The sequence below is a fragment of the Pelophylax lessonae genome (assembly GCF_965119305.1).
Source record: "Pelophylax lessonae genome assembly, chromosome: 12".
NCBI classification, from domain to species: domain Eukaryota; kingdom Metazoa; phylum Chordata; class Amphibia; order Anura; family Ranidae; genus Pelophylax; species Pelophylax lessonae.
In genome coordinates this window covers 44,373,632-44,392,085 of record NC_138779.1, presented here as the reverse complement: position 1 = coordinate 44,392,085, position 18,454 = coordinate 44,373,632, and the positions used below count along the sequence as shown (strand labels likewise).

General features: G+C 40.0%; 1 long non-coding RNA gene across 1 annotated transcript; it reads left to right on the top strand.

The window, feature by feature from the left end:
• The first annotated feature begins 739 nt into the window (after positions 1 to 739).
• Positions 740 to 2,149, top strand: LOC309568215. Its single transcript, XR_014226015.1, has 2 exons — positions 740 to 875; positions 1,969 to 2,149. It is a non-coding gene; the product is annotated as an uncharacterized lncRNA (long non-coding RNA).
• Positions 2,150 to 18,454: the final 16,305 nt, after the last annotated feature.

Here is an 18,454-nt window from a genome sequence, read left to right as displayed (position 1 = left end):
ATCATGTGGACAGCATATGTAAAATGTTCATATTCCTCTGCTCATAAGGAAACCATATATATTATCTTCATGTTTCATTTATCATCTGGACACTGTATATTTTCCAATTGCCACCTCATAGGCCCCATAGCAGATTTACTGCTACAGGGTGGCCGCGCTGTGTAGAATCATGTATATGTACATGATTCAGAATTTTGCGGGTAGGGTTTGATTTGTCACAGCAGAAGCCGATCAGCTGGTGCCGGCCAATGGATGTCCACCGGCACCCGCTGATCGCCAAGGAGAGAGGCTGGACGGAGCTCTGCATACATAAACATTGCAGAGCTCCATTCTGACAGGGGGGAAGTGATGGATTTTCTTTCCATGAAAAACAGGGAAAGAAAATCAATTGCATCCCTAAATAAAAACAGCACACACAAACACTAATTAGGTGCACATTTAACTCTTTGATCGCCCTAGATGTTTAACCCCTTCCTGTCCAGTGTCATTAGTACAGTGAAAGTGCATCTTTTTTTTTGCACTGATCACTGTACAGCCATGGCCAAAAGTTTTGAGAATGACACAAATATTCATTTTCAAAAAGTCTGCTGCCTCAGTTTTTATGTTGGCAATTTGCATATCCTCCAGAATGTTGTGAAGAGTGATCAGATGAGTTGCCATTAATTGCAAAGTCCCTCTTTGCCATGAAAATGAACTTAATCCCATTCGAAAAACAATTCCACTGCATTATGAAGATAGCTTCAGGGTGCCCAAGAAAGTCCAGCAAGCGCCAGAACCGTCTCCTACAGTTGATTCAGCTGTGGGATCGGGGCACCACCAGTGCAGAGCTTGCTCAGGATTGGCAGCAGGCAGGTGTGAGTGCATCTGCACGTACAGTGAGGAGAAGACTTTTACCGCTTCTCGGCCTTTTGGCTAAGATCAAGTGTAGTATCTGTTCTTATCAGTGTTGGAATGGAACCTGAAGGTTAGTATCGGTGGTGGCCGAAGTATACCGGGGCGCTCTGGGCGTAACTGGAGGACCGGAGTAGGCCAAACCAGAGAAAGCCGGAGGGTTCCAATGCCTTTCTGATTTGAATGGGTCCGCCCCTACCAGTTTGAAGGGAGCAAGAAAGCTGGGAAATGACGGTTAGTATTGCTCCTGGATGTAATTGGTGAGGAATTGGGATGGCGGTGGGAGGGCCTTTCCTCCTGGGTTGAATCTGGCCTTGCAAAAGGCTTGTCCCCAGTTGAAGGCAGGCTCTCTCTAAGCTGTCCACGTTCCAAACCTCCTGGTGGGCAAGGGCTACACTCGGTCTGGCCATTGGGCCGGGGTAGAGAAAGCCCGTAGTGTATGTGCCCCTGGGGTGGCAGCCCAGGGGTGCCTTAATTCTCACTGGTGAGGGGCAGCTCGCCTTGAGTTTTTCGGCACCATGGTCACTGCACCTACGCACACTTTTTTAAGCACCTGCCTCTTGGGCAAGGCCTTTTGGCTTCGACCAGAGGAATTTTTATTCTGGCCGGAAGGCCTGCCCTTGTATTTTCACAAGGGCACTAATTCACCTCTCCACTTCCCTTCCCCCACCTTTTTGTTTGTGTGTGCCTTTTCTTTGTAGTTTGTCACTTTCTATCACCTTTTTTCACTTGCACGACTTGTAGGGTGTGGGTCCTCGGGCCCTACCTTGAGTCTTGGGAGGGGGTGGATATGGCCTTTTGGCTTGGTCTGCCCTCTCTCATGGGGTCTCCCTTCGGGGGAGCCCCACTTAGTACTCGGTGGGGGCTGTTTCGGCAGTCCCCCTGAAGAACGGGGTCAGTCTGGTTTCGGCCAGACAGACCATGAGTACCTTAAATCCCTGTCAGGAGTCTTGCGCCCCGGGGGATCGAGGTTCGGGTCCTACCTCTTCGGAGGGAAGACCATTTGTTTGCACACCCTGTGCACTTTTTGTGTTCCTCACGTTTGTGTGTGTGCACTTTTTTATGCAAAAAAAAAAGAGGAGAAGACTTTTACAGGATGGCCTGGTGTCACCAAGGGCAGCAAAGAAGCCACTTCTCTCCAGGAAAAACATCAGGGACAGACTGATATTCTGCAAAAGGTACAGGGATTGGACTACTGAGGACTGTGTTAAAGTAATTTTCTCTGATGAATCCCCTTTCCAATTGTGTGGGAAGAAAAGATGAGTGCCACCATATGCCATGCCAAAAGTAAAGCATCCTGGGGCCATTTATGTGTGGGGTTGCTTCTCAGCCAAGGGAGTAGGCTCACTCACAGTTTTGCCTAATTTCAGCCATGAATAAAGAATAGTACAAAAACATCCTCCAAGAGCAACTTCTCCCAACCATTCAAGAACAGTTTGGTGAGGAACAATGCCTTTTCCAGCATGATGGAGCACCTTGCAATAAGGCAAAAGTGATAACTAACAAGCAGCAGAGGACTAGAAGTTCCTCCTGCTTCGGTTTCCCTGCAGAAAAAGCTCAGTCTTGTGACAGCTGTATATTGATTAGAAAAAGGTACTTTGATGTTTTTGGGTTTTTTTTTTTTTAGGAAAAAGGTACTTAGATATAATTACAGTGCCATCATTCACATACAGAAAGAGAAGGAATAATGTAAATTAAGCAGTGTGTGTGTGTTTAGTATCAATTTAAGAAATACATTTTAGCTGGATGGGATTAGTTCTGTCATTTATAGTGTGCTACAATAAGATGTTAGAAAATAATTAATATATATTAAAGGAAAGTGCAGTGTATTCAGGAAGTAAATGTTGAGTTTTTGTTGCAGTTTTTATTTTTTAGGAGTTTAGGTACACGGGGCTTTTGTTATCATCTCATCATACAAGTCAAAATCAATGAAAAAGCAGCTTACCACAAACCAAAAACACAATTTAGTTTTTTTTTAAAAATGACTGGGGGTGAGGTTGCCATCATCCCTAATGTAATGACAAAAGATTGTAAAGCCTCTCTTTTTTAAGATTTTTAAGGCAAGTCTCAAAAATCCCAAAAAGAGGGGATTTACAAATTTTTGTCACTATTTAATTCAGTTGTAATAGTCAAAGTCAACTCCCCATCCATCCATGTCTCTATCCTTTATTTTGTTGAGAAATCACTTTGAAAAACAATCTCCTAGCATTTCTGGCCATGGCTAGCTTGAGTAAGGGCAAATGATTCATGTAGAATTTACTTCCTGGAAACCATCTGCCCCTAGCTCAGGAATGCATGCAGGAGAGTGTGCCTAGCTGAGAAAACCCCTCCTTCTCTCTTCCCCTCCTAAAGACTTCTGGATTACTTAAAAAGTGTAGAAAGATGATTCGCACACCAGTTGTTGCCTTTAAGAAATCCTCATTTTATTCAGAAACCACAGTGTACAAACGCAGATAAAATCAGATGATGCAGTATACCAAAACCCGGTCATTCTGGAATCTATTTATATCCTCTGATGAGAGAAAGGTCCTACTAGATGGGTAGTTTATTAGCGGAGAGGGCACCCCCTCCCCCACTTTTCCTCTACTAATCATCCACAACAGATGGAACTCTACTTGTTGTCCAGTCCATAGGATTAGTAACTTACTTTCCCCCTCCCTATTCAGTTGTTTTTTTTTTTTTCTCTCCTCCCTTCCTTCCTTCCTTCCACACAACACCCCACTAGAAATGACTTATTAGGTCAATGAACTTCTCATTCTGGACTTGTGATACCTCAAAATAATTTCCACGCGCCGGTAATAGTCCAGTTTGTGCCATTTATTTTATTGATACCTACTACCACGACTATAATGTCTATGCACAATTGTCTCTATGACTTTTCGTTTGTACAAATACGCTTGAATGTTGTATCTTTAGATGCTACATTTATAAATAAAGAATTTGAAAAAAAAAAAATCAGATGATGCATTTCGGCCTATTAGGCCTTAGTCATAATCCCATTATGACTAAGGCCTTATAAGCTGAAACGTGTCAACTGATTTTATCTGCGTTTGTACATGGCGGTTTCAGAATAAAATGAAGATTTCTTAAGAGCAACAACTGGTGTGCGGATCATCTTTCTACATTATCTACTCAGCCAAACGACTGTGGATCGAGCACCTGGGAGCTCTGTTATATCATGTTATATGGGTAGCAGCACTGATCCTTCTGTTTCCAATTTGTTACTTAAAAAGTAACCCAGTCGTTGACCCTTCTGAAGACTCCTGGGATATATGACATAATTTTCTCAGGCAAGAAACCAGAAAGTAACTAAAAAAAGTGTAAAAGAAAAACAAAAATAAAGTTTAAAACAAGTAAATATTATATACCGTCCTATCTACTTACTAATGCTAGTAGCATAAGGATTTAAAATACTCAATGTTGATTTGGAAAGTAAAGTTCCACTTTAAAGCATTTCAGAAGCACCTGAATGCACACTGCATTTAAATTGCTTCTGAGTTTGATACAGTTATATAGGAGCATTAAACAGCCACAATCAGGTAAAAAAGAATAGTTTCAATGTTCCCACTAGCCATTCATTAAAAACATGCTTCTGATGCCCTTTTCTACTGACCTGATGTCATGTGACAATCCATTGTGCCTCTTCTGGGAATAGAGATTAGGAAGCTGCAGTCTTGGCCATGTGACTGGTCTTGTTGATGCCCTTCACATGGTGACATCATGACATCGCTGCTGGAAGACTTTAGGCCTTTATTAGGACCCTATGATAAATACCTGAAACAGCCAATGGGCAGCATCTACATAAGCGGGAGTGATGTGGGCACTGCAAGAAAGACCCTCCCAAATTACAGACCAGACAAAATAATTGATACCCAGTCTGCCACGTGACCATGATTTTAGGTAAATAATTGGAACTTTTGGTTCGAATTTTTTAAAATAAGAACTGGTGATATGCTGGTGTGTTGGAAAAATGTTTTTTATTTTATATCTGAAAAAATCAAAGTCTCTATCAACATTTGAAAGGGAAATTGCATATTTCATATTCCTTATCAAGGTTGGCATTACACATATCTAATAAAGCAGTTAATATCCAGGTTAAGGAGGCCATAAAAGGACATAAGCATAGCTTTACCCTATACAAAAGAAAGTTGTTAACTGACCAAGTCCTTGAAGGGTCATATTGCAAAGGTAGTTGGTCGGGGGTGGTCTTTTTCTTTACATTCAAGTTCTATATTACCACAGCCAAAACTGGTAAGATTTTAGTCTTACACTAGTGTGCAACCGTGCATTTGCCTGAACCTGGTTGGCCATGTTGCGTAACAGCAAACGGGACTCCATGGCGGAAACAGCATCTTTAGTTAGGTATTCAGTCATATTTTCTTTATCTTTATATGTATATGTCATTATCTTTAATAAATGTTATACTTTTAAGTATTTGTGTGATTTCTCTTTGCACATATCGAACACAACCCCAAAAACATGACAAAACAACATTTTAAACATTAAACTCCACAAACACTTTTCGATGCATGGAACAACGCATATATTTCAAGCTAAACCATTTGTAATTCTGTTCTGTTTATGTGATCCTGGCCCCAAAAAGCATCGGCTGGTCCTAGACATCCACTGAAACATCAGCAGAGTTTGCTTAACCACCTTGGCGGTAATCCCGAGCGTGACTCGGGGTTGATTTTTTCTATCAGGAGCGGTAACCCCGAGTCACGCTCGGGGTGGATGTGCAGAGAGCGCAGCGGTGTTCTCTTACCTTCTCCTGGCGATCCAGCGATGATCTCTCATTGCTGAGATCGCCAGCCATGAGTCCCGCCGCTCCTCCGTCCTCCGTCGGTGTGATCACTTCCTAGTTCCGTTCCCTGCAGCAACAATGCTGCATGGGAGCGGAACTAGGGAGGGAAATTAAAAAAAAAAAAAACGTTGCACAAAACACATTTTATATATATATATATATATATATATATATATATATATATGTGCGCATATATACACCGGTATATATATATGCATATATATATATATATATATGCACACACACACACATATATATATATATAGAAAATTATATTATTGATTCAATTATAATTCATGCGTTATATATTATATATTATATATATATATATATATATATATATATATATATATGTGTGTGTGTGTGTGTATATATATATATATATATATATATATATATATACACACACACACATATATCTATATATAATATATAATGCATGAATTATAATCTAATCAATAATATAATTTTATTATATATATTATATATTAAATAATATAATAATATTATTGATTCGATTATAATTCACGCGTTTGTGTTTCAAATTTATCCCATCTGGGATGTCTACTAGAGTCTTGTTTTGGTCAGGTTTAAGTCAGTAATTACTGAGAATTGTAGGCCTATAATACATAACGCCAAATTTCCATGAAAACAATTGTACCGCTTTTGGTATGTAATTCCTGACATAATCATACCGCCAGGGAGGTTAAGGACAAACCCCCAACTTATTAAATAAACAATAAAAGAGTAGCCAAACTATTAGGTTGTCCTTCTGCTCCCTCTGCTCTCTCCTCCTGTCAGCAAATTCCTTTCCCTGCCCGGTTCCAGTCAAAGTGCTGCTTTGAGCAGATTACAGGAGACAGATATCAAGATAGATTCAGTTACTTAAAATGTTTGCATTCAAAAATATACTTAATTATTTTTAATGATTGTATTACTGCTTTAATTAGTTTTTTTTATATCTGCCTGGAGTTCACATTAAAATAATAATCAGTGATGCAATTTATGTCTTATATAACTTTGTTTTGTAAGATGCTCATTAGAAACATCTTAATCTTTCACATTTACTTTCCTTGTTTGTGATTAAAAGTTTTCCTTAAAATTGACTTTAATTTTTATGTAACTTAATTATATGTCAGTAAAGTTCCACGTTATCACAGTGGCGTAATAAAATAAATTCAACTCCAGTAATGCAACCCTCTACTATCCAGCCATTCCATAGGAGTGAAGAATGGCTAGAATGCATCATACTAAATATATAGAGGTGTGAATGTGACACATCGCAGAGTGCATAATATAATAATGTAAAGCATATGCAAATATATTTTACATTATTCCAATATGTTACTATATGACATTATTAGACTATTATATCACTATTATTTTTTTTTTATTATTATTATTATGCTCACAAATAAATGATGTACTTATGTGGAAGACATTTTTTTCCTGTTTAAGTAAATATTGAGCTTGTCGTTTTTTTTATTTACAATTTTCATATTTTTACATTTTTGTATTCGTATTTGTCTTGCAGCCCTAAAGTTCCCCTAAGGGGAAGGGTGCCCTCAACCCCCCCCCCCCCCCCCAAGGGTGCACCCCTCAGCCCTCAAAACAAATTGGCTAAATTATTAAAGCTGTTTTGGGCTTCTTATTGAATATGGTCTAGTGCAGGGATATGCAAACTGTGGCCCTCCAGATGTTGCAGAACTACAAGTCCCATGAGGCGTAACAAGGCTCTGGAAACCACAAGCATGACACCCAGAGGCAGAGGCATGATGGGAGTTGTAGTTTTGCAACAGCTGGAGGACCACAGTTTGCATATCCCTGGTCTAGTGCATTTGGTTTGATTGTCCCTGGGTGGCCATTGGAGGGTAGTCCTGAATGTACAGTACTGTGCAAAAGTTTCAGGCAGATGTGAAGAAATGCTGCAAAGTAGGAAAAAAGTGGGCAAACAGAAAAAAAATCTAAATCAAATCAATATTTGGTGTGAGTACCCTTTGGCTTCAAACCAACATCAGTTCTTACATTTGCACACTTTGTACACTAGCACAAAGCCACGGATTTTGTAGGATTAGAGTCAGGTGTGTGATTAGAAAAATATACCAAGCAGGTGCTAATGATCATCAATTTCATATGAAGTTGGAAACACAGTCAGTAATGGAAACAGAAACAGCTGTGTAGAAGGCCTAACACTGGGTGAGGAACAGCCAAAATCTGCTATTAAGGTGAGGTTGTGGAACACAGTTTCAGGTAACAGCAATAAACCACAAGGAAGTTATACTGGATCAGCAAGGTCTCTCCCAGGCAAAGATTTTAAAGCAGACTGGGGTTTCAAAATGTGCTGTTCAATCTCTTTTATTTAAAACTCAAATAAATTGGCAATATTGAGGACTGTAGCGCAGTGGTCAGCCAAGGAAACTTAATGCAGCAGATAAGACACATCATGCTTACTTCTCTTTGATGTTGGAAGATGTCCAGTAGTGCCACAGAACTGGTGGAAATCAGTGGGACCCAGGTCTACCCATCTACTGTCTGGAGAATTTTTCATGGAAGAATTGCAGCCAAATGCCATACCTCGGAAATAAAAAAAAAAAGGCTTTTTTAAAAAAAAATTTCAGTCCAGTTCAGGAGTGATTTCCAGTGTCATACACTTTAAAAATTTGCATCTGTAGGGTCTACCCCCCCCCCAACTGGACACAGTGTGTACCCATTTGGGGTGTTCAGGGGGTTTGGTTATGGCCCTATTAGGGAATGGCCATCAGCGACCCCATCTTATAAGTATTAATGCTATTCGTATATTCGGATTGCTTAATGCTGTAATGGCTTATCGACATGGGCATGAAGTTAGATTACATAACTGAACCTATGTGCTACTGGCCATAATATCAATGTTTTATGAGTTTGCTATCTTCTGTTATTATTATGATTTCCTTCCTCTGTTATTATTATGATTTTCTTTCCCTGTTTGTTACTATTTGAAATAATCTTAATAAAAACTATTTAACAAGAAAAATTTGCATCTGAACCAGTGAACAAAATCACAACGAAAAGTATCGGTTTTAGTCTCGGAGCATTTGCATGAGTACAAGTACTTGTGTAAATGCTTTAGTGTCAGATTTGTCCGCCGCAATGTCGCAGTCCCGCTAAAAATCGCCGATCGCCGCCATTACTAATTATTAATAAAAACCCCCCAAAAAAAAGACCAAAAATGTATCCCATAGTTTCCAAACGCTATAACTTTTGCACAAACCAATTAAAATACGCTTTTTGGGATTTTTTTTTTGCCAAAAATATGTAGCAGAATACAAATTGGCCTAAACTGATAAAAAAAATTAGATTTTTTAATTTTTTTTATTGGGAATGTTTTATAGCAGAAAGTAAAAAATGTGTTTATTTTTTTCAAAATTGTCGCTCTTTTTTTTGTTTATAGCTCAAAATCTAAAAACCACAGAGGTGACCAAATACCACCAAAAGAAAGCTCTGTTTGTGGGGGGAAAAAAGCACATCAATTGTATTTGGGTACAGTGTCACACGACCACGCAATTGTTAGTTAAAATAACGCAGTGCTGAATCACAACAAATGGACTGGTCATTAAGGGGGTAAAAACCTTCCAGAGCTGAAGTGGTTAAACAAAAAAAAAAGCTGTAGCCTTTAGTATCACTTTACACAATTCAATGATCATTTAATTTCCAAAAGTGTCAGATACTGAAACATATTTTTCCAGTTAAACTTCCATTTAAAGTCATCTGCCATATAGAGAGATCAGAATTTCAAGAAGGAATTTCTCAATTCAGGTGACAATAAAGGTGAAAGAACCAAAAAAAGTGAATCACTTCAGAACAAAGCTGGTCTCCTAAAATATGAAGTTGTCAGAATAAATCCCTGTGCACCTGTCATAGCTCCACTCCCCCCCCCCTGCATTTATAACATTCCTCTAAAATTCTGTCGTTTTGGCCGTGCGCTCTCTTATCGCCAATCAGCGGGTAATAATTTTCTCCCTAAACATTTGTATTAATGATGGCAATACGAGCCATCCGGGCACACATCACACATTAAACTCGTCTTTCTGATCTAATTAGAGGCTCGTATCTAATAAAAGGATCAGTAAATCCGTCAACGGCATGGCCAGGGCCCGCGATGACTCTGGATGAGTTTGGGGAGCCGGCGGTGGAGAGATGACACAGTTATAAAAAGGATGATGAATAATTAATAAATATGTAAATAAAAAGAAATGAGGAATATACAGATTTTTAATTTGTCTTTGTAAAAAATGAACCCAGGATCGTTCAGGGTGAAAAATTTTAACACAGCAATCACAATATTCTTAGTGCCCATTTGCTTCTTTGCAGTGCATTATGTCGTGCATTTACATGCATTGTATTAGGACAGCCAATTAAAATTAAAAAAATAAATTGAAATAAATGAAAATAAATAAATGTAATAAATGGGCTGCCAATGTACACTAACATTCCAAAAATCAAATATGAGCCTTTTTTTGTGATGCAATGCCCTACAGTGTGTTGGGGCATGCTGCCATGCAAGTGTATTGAATAATGAATGCAACGTAATCCAAAAACATACGTTATAACCATGATGTACCAGGATACAGAAGTCTAAATCGGCCTTAACCACTCAACTCCGCTCCATAGCAGTTTCACTGCTACAGGGCGGTTCTCCTGTACAGAATCACATATATATAAATATACGTAATTCTGCACTTCTGCCTGTAGGGGGCGTGTAGACGACAGGCCGCTTCTGCTTTGAATATTCACAGCAGAAGTCGATCTGCGGGTGCAGGGCACTCAATGTCATCAGTCACCCACCAATCATCGGCAATACACAGGGAACTATGGAAACAAGGCATATCTAAGTTATGGCGGGGGGGGGGGGGGGGAGGGATGTATTCTGTGTCTCGTCAAAGCAGGGACTAAAATCCATCACTTCCCCAAGTAAAAGCAGCAAACAGTGTACACAAAATACTGGCTAGGCACACAGTTAACCCTTTGATCTACCTAGAGGTTTAACCCCTTCCTAGCCAGTGTCATTAACCTCCCTGGCGGTATGATAAAGTTTGAAACACAAAATCATAAATTATAATATAATAAATAACTATAAATAAGTTAAAGTATATATATATATATATATATATATATGTGTATATATATATATATATATATATATATATATATATATATATATATATATTCATATATATATATATATATATATATATATATATATATGCATATATTATATATATATATATATATATATATATATATATGTGTGTGTGTGTGTATACATATGTATATAGATATACGTGTATATCTATATATATATATATATATATATACTGTATATAAAGCACAGTAAAACTGCAGGAAAGGGCACTGGGGGGCAAACTAATGTCAATTTATTTTATTTTGTAATGTAATCCAATAGGATTACAATATATCAGTGTGTTTGTGTGTTCTACTTTTCAAATTTGCGTCCCGTTCCACCCCCCTGCGAGCATCACGACGCAGGAGACGGAAGCCGGGGCTCACAGCATCGGGCAGAAGATCCGGCTGCCGTATGCTGCAGTGACACATCGCGGGATCCTGGGGACAAGGTAAGTAACCGCTACCAGGATCCAGCAATGCTCCCTGGCGGTACCCCGAGTATGGCTCGGGGTTACCGCTAATGGCACTGAAATTCCACCCTGAGCCACACTCGGGAATACCGCCTGTGGCAGGCGCAGCACTATGAAGTGCCTTGTGCGCTGTGGCATTAGAAGAATTGGATATCTCTGACTTCAGTCTAACCAGACTGTCTGTTAAGCCCCGTACACACATACCGATCGTCGTCATACAAACGTTCGTCTTTTCTCCCCGGGATGTCGATGTCTGTTGAAAAGTGCAAAGACAGCACAAGAATGTTGTCCGCCGACTTCAGCTGACTGCAGAAGTGATGTCATGTAATGGTTAACTTTCCCTGTGTTTTTTCTTTTCTGAGCATGCCCAGTCTTGCAAATCTGCGGTCTGTCGGCAGAATTCTGTACTGACTGGTGAACAATCGTCCGTTCTGGTGTCGGCATACAAAAATTTTCATGTTTGCAAGAAAGACTCTTGTCCGCAGAATGTGCGCAGACAGCTGTCGGAGGCACCATACTAACAAGCGTACAATCGGCAGATCTTTCGTCCGCCGACGTTTGTATGACGACGATCGGTACGTGTGTACGGGGCTTAACTCTATAAATTCCTCTAATACCGTTCTATGGAAAGCAGTAGGTTTAAAGAGCACACCAAACGCTTAAGATATCTTCTTTATTAACTTCAACTTTTCTTCATAGATAACAGTGACACTTTTGCAGCAGACAGTCCATGTACAAACATGTGTTCAATGAAGTATAACAAATGGTGGATATATTTCTCTCTCCAGTATCTGTACTTTAAATTGTTTGAACACTTTATGATCTCTCTGAGGGGTATATCTGATGCTTGATCTATATTCTGTTTGCTGTTAGCTGTTTGATATAGCTTTGGAAGTTTGGTATAACTTTGCTAGGACGTATGGATTGTTTGAGTTCGTTCGTTCTGTGGAACTACAAGTGAACACATAACTTGTTCAGTATACAGTTCTAATCACATTACTAACAATAGGAACACATATAACTGTTAATTACCTATTTTTGGCCACTTGCTTCCATAAAACTGGCTCTGTGGATCTGTGTGTCTATACAGATCTCCTTTCTCTGTAGTGGAATGAGAAGGCTGGCTGAGAGCATGAGACTTTAGACAAAAAATGGGTGTAAGGCTGGCTGTAATTGGCCAAGACTATTGCTGAGTGAGAGATTGGCTGTGATTGGCCACAAACTCCTTATGGGTAATAAAGTTTAACTCTGTGCTTTCTGGTTTCAATTCTGCTGTATCTGAGCTTACATTACAGGCATATAAATGAATCTTACAGGCATATCTCTTTTTTGCTTCTGTGAACACAATATATAACTGTTATATGACACCCAAACATGAAATCACAGTAAATAACTGCTTTTGTCTCTCACACATAAACATATGCACTGTATTAAGGTTATTAGCAGGTCTAGCTGTATATGCATGTAGGTCATATTAGCAACCTAAGACAGGTTATATCTGGCCAGCTACACCGCCAGGGAGGTTAATACAGTGACAGTGTATATGTATGATATGGTTCCTGCGCTATCTTGGATTTTGTACAGTTACCCTGATGCCGCACTACGATACTGTTACTATAAAACAGATATACTAACAAGTGATTTAAGGGGGTTGCAGTGCGCTTCTGGGTATCCAACCTCTATCTTTCAATATTCAAATGCCTATGTGTTTTCTCAAAAAAATCCCAGATTTCTTTATACTAACTATATATGGAGTTAGTTGTATTGGATCTATTTAAACTGTTGTCTAGAATCTTGAATAGTATTGAGATACTTGTGTTGATCTTTAATCTGAATGCTTCTAGAGCTTAACAAAAACTAAAGTACTCTATGTGCTCGATGTGGGTGGATCGCAACAGTGTGCGTTTATATAAACGTAGTGCAAATAGGCGATAAAACTGAAAAAATTGCTTTAAAAAAGTATATATATCTGTGTGGGTGAGCTTCTGAGTGTTTCAATAAATATGTGATGTTTAACCACTTTACCACCGGAGGATTTTGCTGTCTTACGTCCAGGCCACTTTTTGCGATTCGGCACTGTGCGATTTTAACTGACAATTGCGCAGTCGTGCGACGCCGTACCCAAACAAAATTTACGTCCTTTTTTTCCCACAAACAGAGCTTTCTCTTGGTGGTATTTGATCACCTGTGCGATATTTACTTTTTGCGCTATAAACAAAAAAAGAGCTTACATTTTGAAAAAATAACAATATTTTTTACATTTTTTTATATGAAATTCCCCCTAAAAAAATGTAAAAATCTAATTTTTTTTACATTTTTGGCCAATTTGTTTTTTGCTACCTATGTTTGGTAAAAAAAAATCACAATAAGCGTATTTTGATTGGTTTGCGCAAAAGTTATTGCGTTTACTAACTAAGGGAAAGATTTCTGTCATTTTTGGTGTTTTTTTTTTAACGAGTAATGGCGGCGATCTGCGATTTTTTTTGCGGGACTGCGACATATCGGCGGACAGATCGGACCCTTGACCGACATTTTTGACACTTTTGGGTGTACCAGTGACATTACTACAGTAATCAGTGCTATAAATATGCACTGTTACTGTAAAAATGACACTGGCAGGGAAGGGGTTAGTTTTATTGGAGAGCACCAGGCATACATTTTAATGTATGCCTGGTGCTTACTGACGTGTGTGGGGGGAGGTGACTGAGTGACAGCTATGCTGAACCCTGCAATCTGTCACTGTTTGTCACTTAGGCGATCCGCCCGCTTTGTTTACACAAGCGGGCGGATCGCCACACTCGATTCCCCGACGATCAGGGAAGAGCGGCGGTGATCACCGCCGCTCCTCCCCTGGCCCGTCTTCCGCTGTGACTGAATACAGCAGGAGCGAGCCTCCAGCGGCGCGCCGCCCACAAGGGGAGGAGTCCAGTGACGTAGGTCTACGTCGCTGGACGGGAACGAGCCACTGTGCCGCAGTAGAGGCACAGTGAGCGGAGCTAAAGTGGTTAATCCAAGAAATTAATAAAGTGTATAAAAAATATATAATGAATGGTTTCTATTATATTCTTATTCCTTCATAAATAAATTAAAATCTTTTATAATTCATATGCATACAATTTTTAGGACTGATCACTGTATTAGTGTCACTGGTTCCCCCAAGTGTCAAAAGTGTCAGTGTCTGATTGTCTGCCACAATATGGCAGTCCTGCTATAAGTCGCTGATCACCACCATTACTAGTACACAAAAAATAAATAAAAATTCCATTAAAATATGCAATAGCTTGTATATGCTATAACCTTTAAGTAAACCAATCAATATACACTTATTGGGATTTTTTTTTACCAATAATATGTAGCAGATTACATATTGGCCTAAATTTATGAAGAAATTTGATTTTTTTACACTTTTTTTATTGCATATGTTTTATAGCAGAATAAAAAAACATTTTTTTGTTTTTTTTAAAGAGGTTGTAAACCCATTAAAATTTTTTTATTTTTTTTTTTCAACCTGAAAGAGAAACACATAATGAGCTTGTATGCATCGCATACTAGCTCATTGTGAAATACTTACCTTAGAACGAGCCCCCGCCGCGCCGCCCTCTTACCTGTATGACGGGCGACATGTCCAGTCGCCGTCTTCCGGGATCGTGGTATCCGACCATCTGATTGACCGGAGCCGCAGTGACGTCACTCCCGTGCACGCGCGCGGGAGCCAACGGTCACGGCGCAGGGCTCTGAAGGAACGGCACCAGCGGCCGTTCCTTCAGAGCGCATGCGCCAGTGATGTCACTGGCTGCATGTAAGGTAAATATCTCCTAAACGGTACATGTTTAGGAGATATTTACAGTACCTATAGGTAAGCCTTATCATAGGCTTACCTATAGGTAAAAGTTGCAGAGGAGGGTTTACTTCCTCTTTAAATTGTCGGTCTGTTTTTGTTAATAGTGAAAAAAAAAAAAACGCAGTGGAGATCAAATACCACCAAAAGAAAGCTCTCTTTGCGGGGGGGAGAGAGACACATTACATTCTATGTGGGTACTGTGTTGCATGACTGCACAATTGTCAATTAAAGTAATGCAGTGCCGTATCACAAAAAATGGCCTGGTCATGAAGGGGGGAAGATCTTCCAGAGGTCAAGTGGTTAATACTGGCTAATGAATCCTTTGTTAATATATTACATTAAGGGGTTGATTTACTTAGGCCCCTTTCACACATACGGTCCGATCAGATCCGCCTGTCAGTTTTTCAGGCGGACCTGATCGGATTCTCCATGCATCCCTATGGGGGAGCGGATGTCAGCGGAGACGTCTTCACTGACAACCGCTGCTATCCGATACGGATCCTATCCATGAAATCCGGACGGATGGAAACCCTATTTTCCATCCGTCTGGATGATCGGTTGGGTTCGGATGAGAACGGACAGGCGGTCTGTTCTCATTCGATTCCCCCATAGAGGACAGTGGGGATCTGACAGCTCTGTCTCTGCACACAGAGCGGAGCTGGAGCTGTCATCCGCCTGCTCAGCGGGGATCGATGCCCCGCTGAGCAGAACGGGTTCCGTCGGGCGCACCGCCCGTGTGAAAGAGCCCTTAGTCGGTTATGATATACTAGATTTTGATCCTTTCTAGATATTTTCAACTCAAGGATGAATTTTCTTATTCGCTATACCTATTTTTGAACTACACTATATTCATTATATTACATTGTATCTGTAATTATATTTATACCCATACTTTATGTTGGTACTTTCTTATTGTTGCATCTAAACCTCCTTGTATAACATGTATAAGTATAACTCAATAAAACAAATTTGACAGGAAAAATGGAAAACAGTCTGCATGTGTGAAAGGGGCCTTTCTCATCGCCTGATTTAACCCTATTGTGCTGCAATCATCTTCATTGATCTCAGTGGGTGATTTTGATTAGTGGTACTGCTTGTCAAACTCTTTCCTACCGCCCCCCTTCCAAAAAATAAAAATGCTTCATCTGAAAAGCAAATCATCACAGCCATAACCTGCGAACAATGCAAAAACTTAATCAGCGCAATCATGAAGTGACAAAAATTATATATAATAAGACTCTAAATGGCTGCTATCACTAATCCAGTGTTTTCACTACACACAATACCAGATAATAACAGAAAAATAGTGCTGCGCCAAAAAGAGATATGCATATAGTGTAATGGTAATTTTACCCAAAAGTAAAATGATTAAAAAGTGAAAATAAATATAAAGTCCATGTATCATAAGTGCCTCTTGAAGGAATTCATCAACAAGACATTCCACCGTACAGTGCAAACAGGCAATGAAGTGCTGGTGGTCACCTCCACCTGTGCAAACAGGCCGCTTACCTCATATTCTGACCCCTGTGTTACCAGTGGGCCAAAAACAGCGGTTCCCCTCTGGGGATATATAAATCCAGAATGCTGCTGGCTTCTCTCCCCCTTACTCTCCCTCCAGCTGGCTCAAAAAAGCCTCAATGAAACTCCACAGTATATGAGGGGACAAGAAGATAAAATCTAGTGCTCTCTGTCAAAGGTTTTATTGTGCAAGTACAAATAAATATAAAAATTCACAAATGTAGCACTTAAACAGCGCGGGCTGATCGGGCTTCCAACATGTAATTTCCTTTATTCGAGATGGCCGCGATGTGACATCGGTACATAGGCTCCGCCCCTATACGCGTTACGTCTGGGCGTAAACTTCATCAGTGGGGATGCCTCATGTAGACCGCTGTCAGCGGGCTCTACTCCTGAAAGTCGCTGTTTGCGCACAACACCCAGCAGTGACTCTGCAGCCTGACTCCATTAACCTGATAACCTGTGAATAGCCCGTCTGGCTGTTATTTTACAGTTCACATAGGCAGCCGTACACACAGAACATCATGACACTCTGAGTATTGACACCTGTGCATTGTGGTGCACTATAGCACAGGTCGATTTTTTTTTTCTACTGTATGAGTCTAGGGCCCCTTGCTTACATATAGATAGATAGATAGTTAATTGAGGTTTAAAAAAAAGACACCAGTCCATCCAGTTCAACCTATGATGAGTGTGTGTGTTTATGTCAATAGTACATCATAAACCCCTGTATGTTGTGGTCGTTAAGGTGCCCATCTAATAGTTGTATGAAACTATCGATGCTCCCTGCTGATACCACTGCTTGTGGAAGAGAATTCCACATTCTTATGCAGTCTAGTGAATGGTCATGTGTCCTTTGATATTCTCTTTTGCTGAAAAGTTTGTTCCCTATGCTAGGGTTGCCAGTACGGTATTTGTCTCTTCTCTAGAGAGAACAAGTTCAATGCTTGTAGACTTTCCTCATAGATGAAGTCCTCCATTCCCTTTATTAGCTTTGCTGCCCTTCTCTGCACTCTCTCCAGTTCCAGCATATCCTTCCTGAGGACCGGTGCTCAGAACTGGACAGCATACTCCAGATGCGGCCGGACCAGAGTCTTGTAGAATGGGAGAGTTATCGCTTTATCTCTGGAGTGAATCCCCTTTTTTTATACATGCCAGTATTTTGTTGGCTTGGCTTGCAGAAGATTGGCATTGCAAGCCTTGAAAAGGACCCCCAGGTCCTTTTCCATCTTAGATTTCCCCTAGTGAGTACCTTGCGTTCGTATTTCTGGCACCCAACTGCATTACCTTACATTTTCCAACATTAAACCTCATTTGGCATGTAGATGCCCATCCTATTATTTTGTTCAGGCCTTCTTTTAAGGCTTCCACATCCTGTGTAGAAGTTATTGCCCTGCCTAATTTAGTATCATCCGCAAATACGGAGATTGAGCTGTTTATCCCATCCTCTGTATTGTTTATGAATAATATAAACAGAATTAGTCCCAGGACAGATCCTTGGGGGACCCCACTTATCACACCAGACCATTCTGAGTACTCCCCATTTATCACCACCCTCTGGACTCGCCCCCAAAGCCAGTTTTCAATCCAGGTACTCACCATATGGTCGATACCTACATACCTTACTTTGTACAGTAAACATTTGTGGGGAACTGTATCAAATGCCTTTACAAAACCCAGATACACCACATCTATGGGCCTTCCTTTATCTAGATGGCAGCTCACTTCTTCATAGAAGGTTATTAGATTGGTCTTGAAAGAGGGATT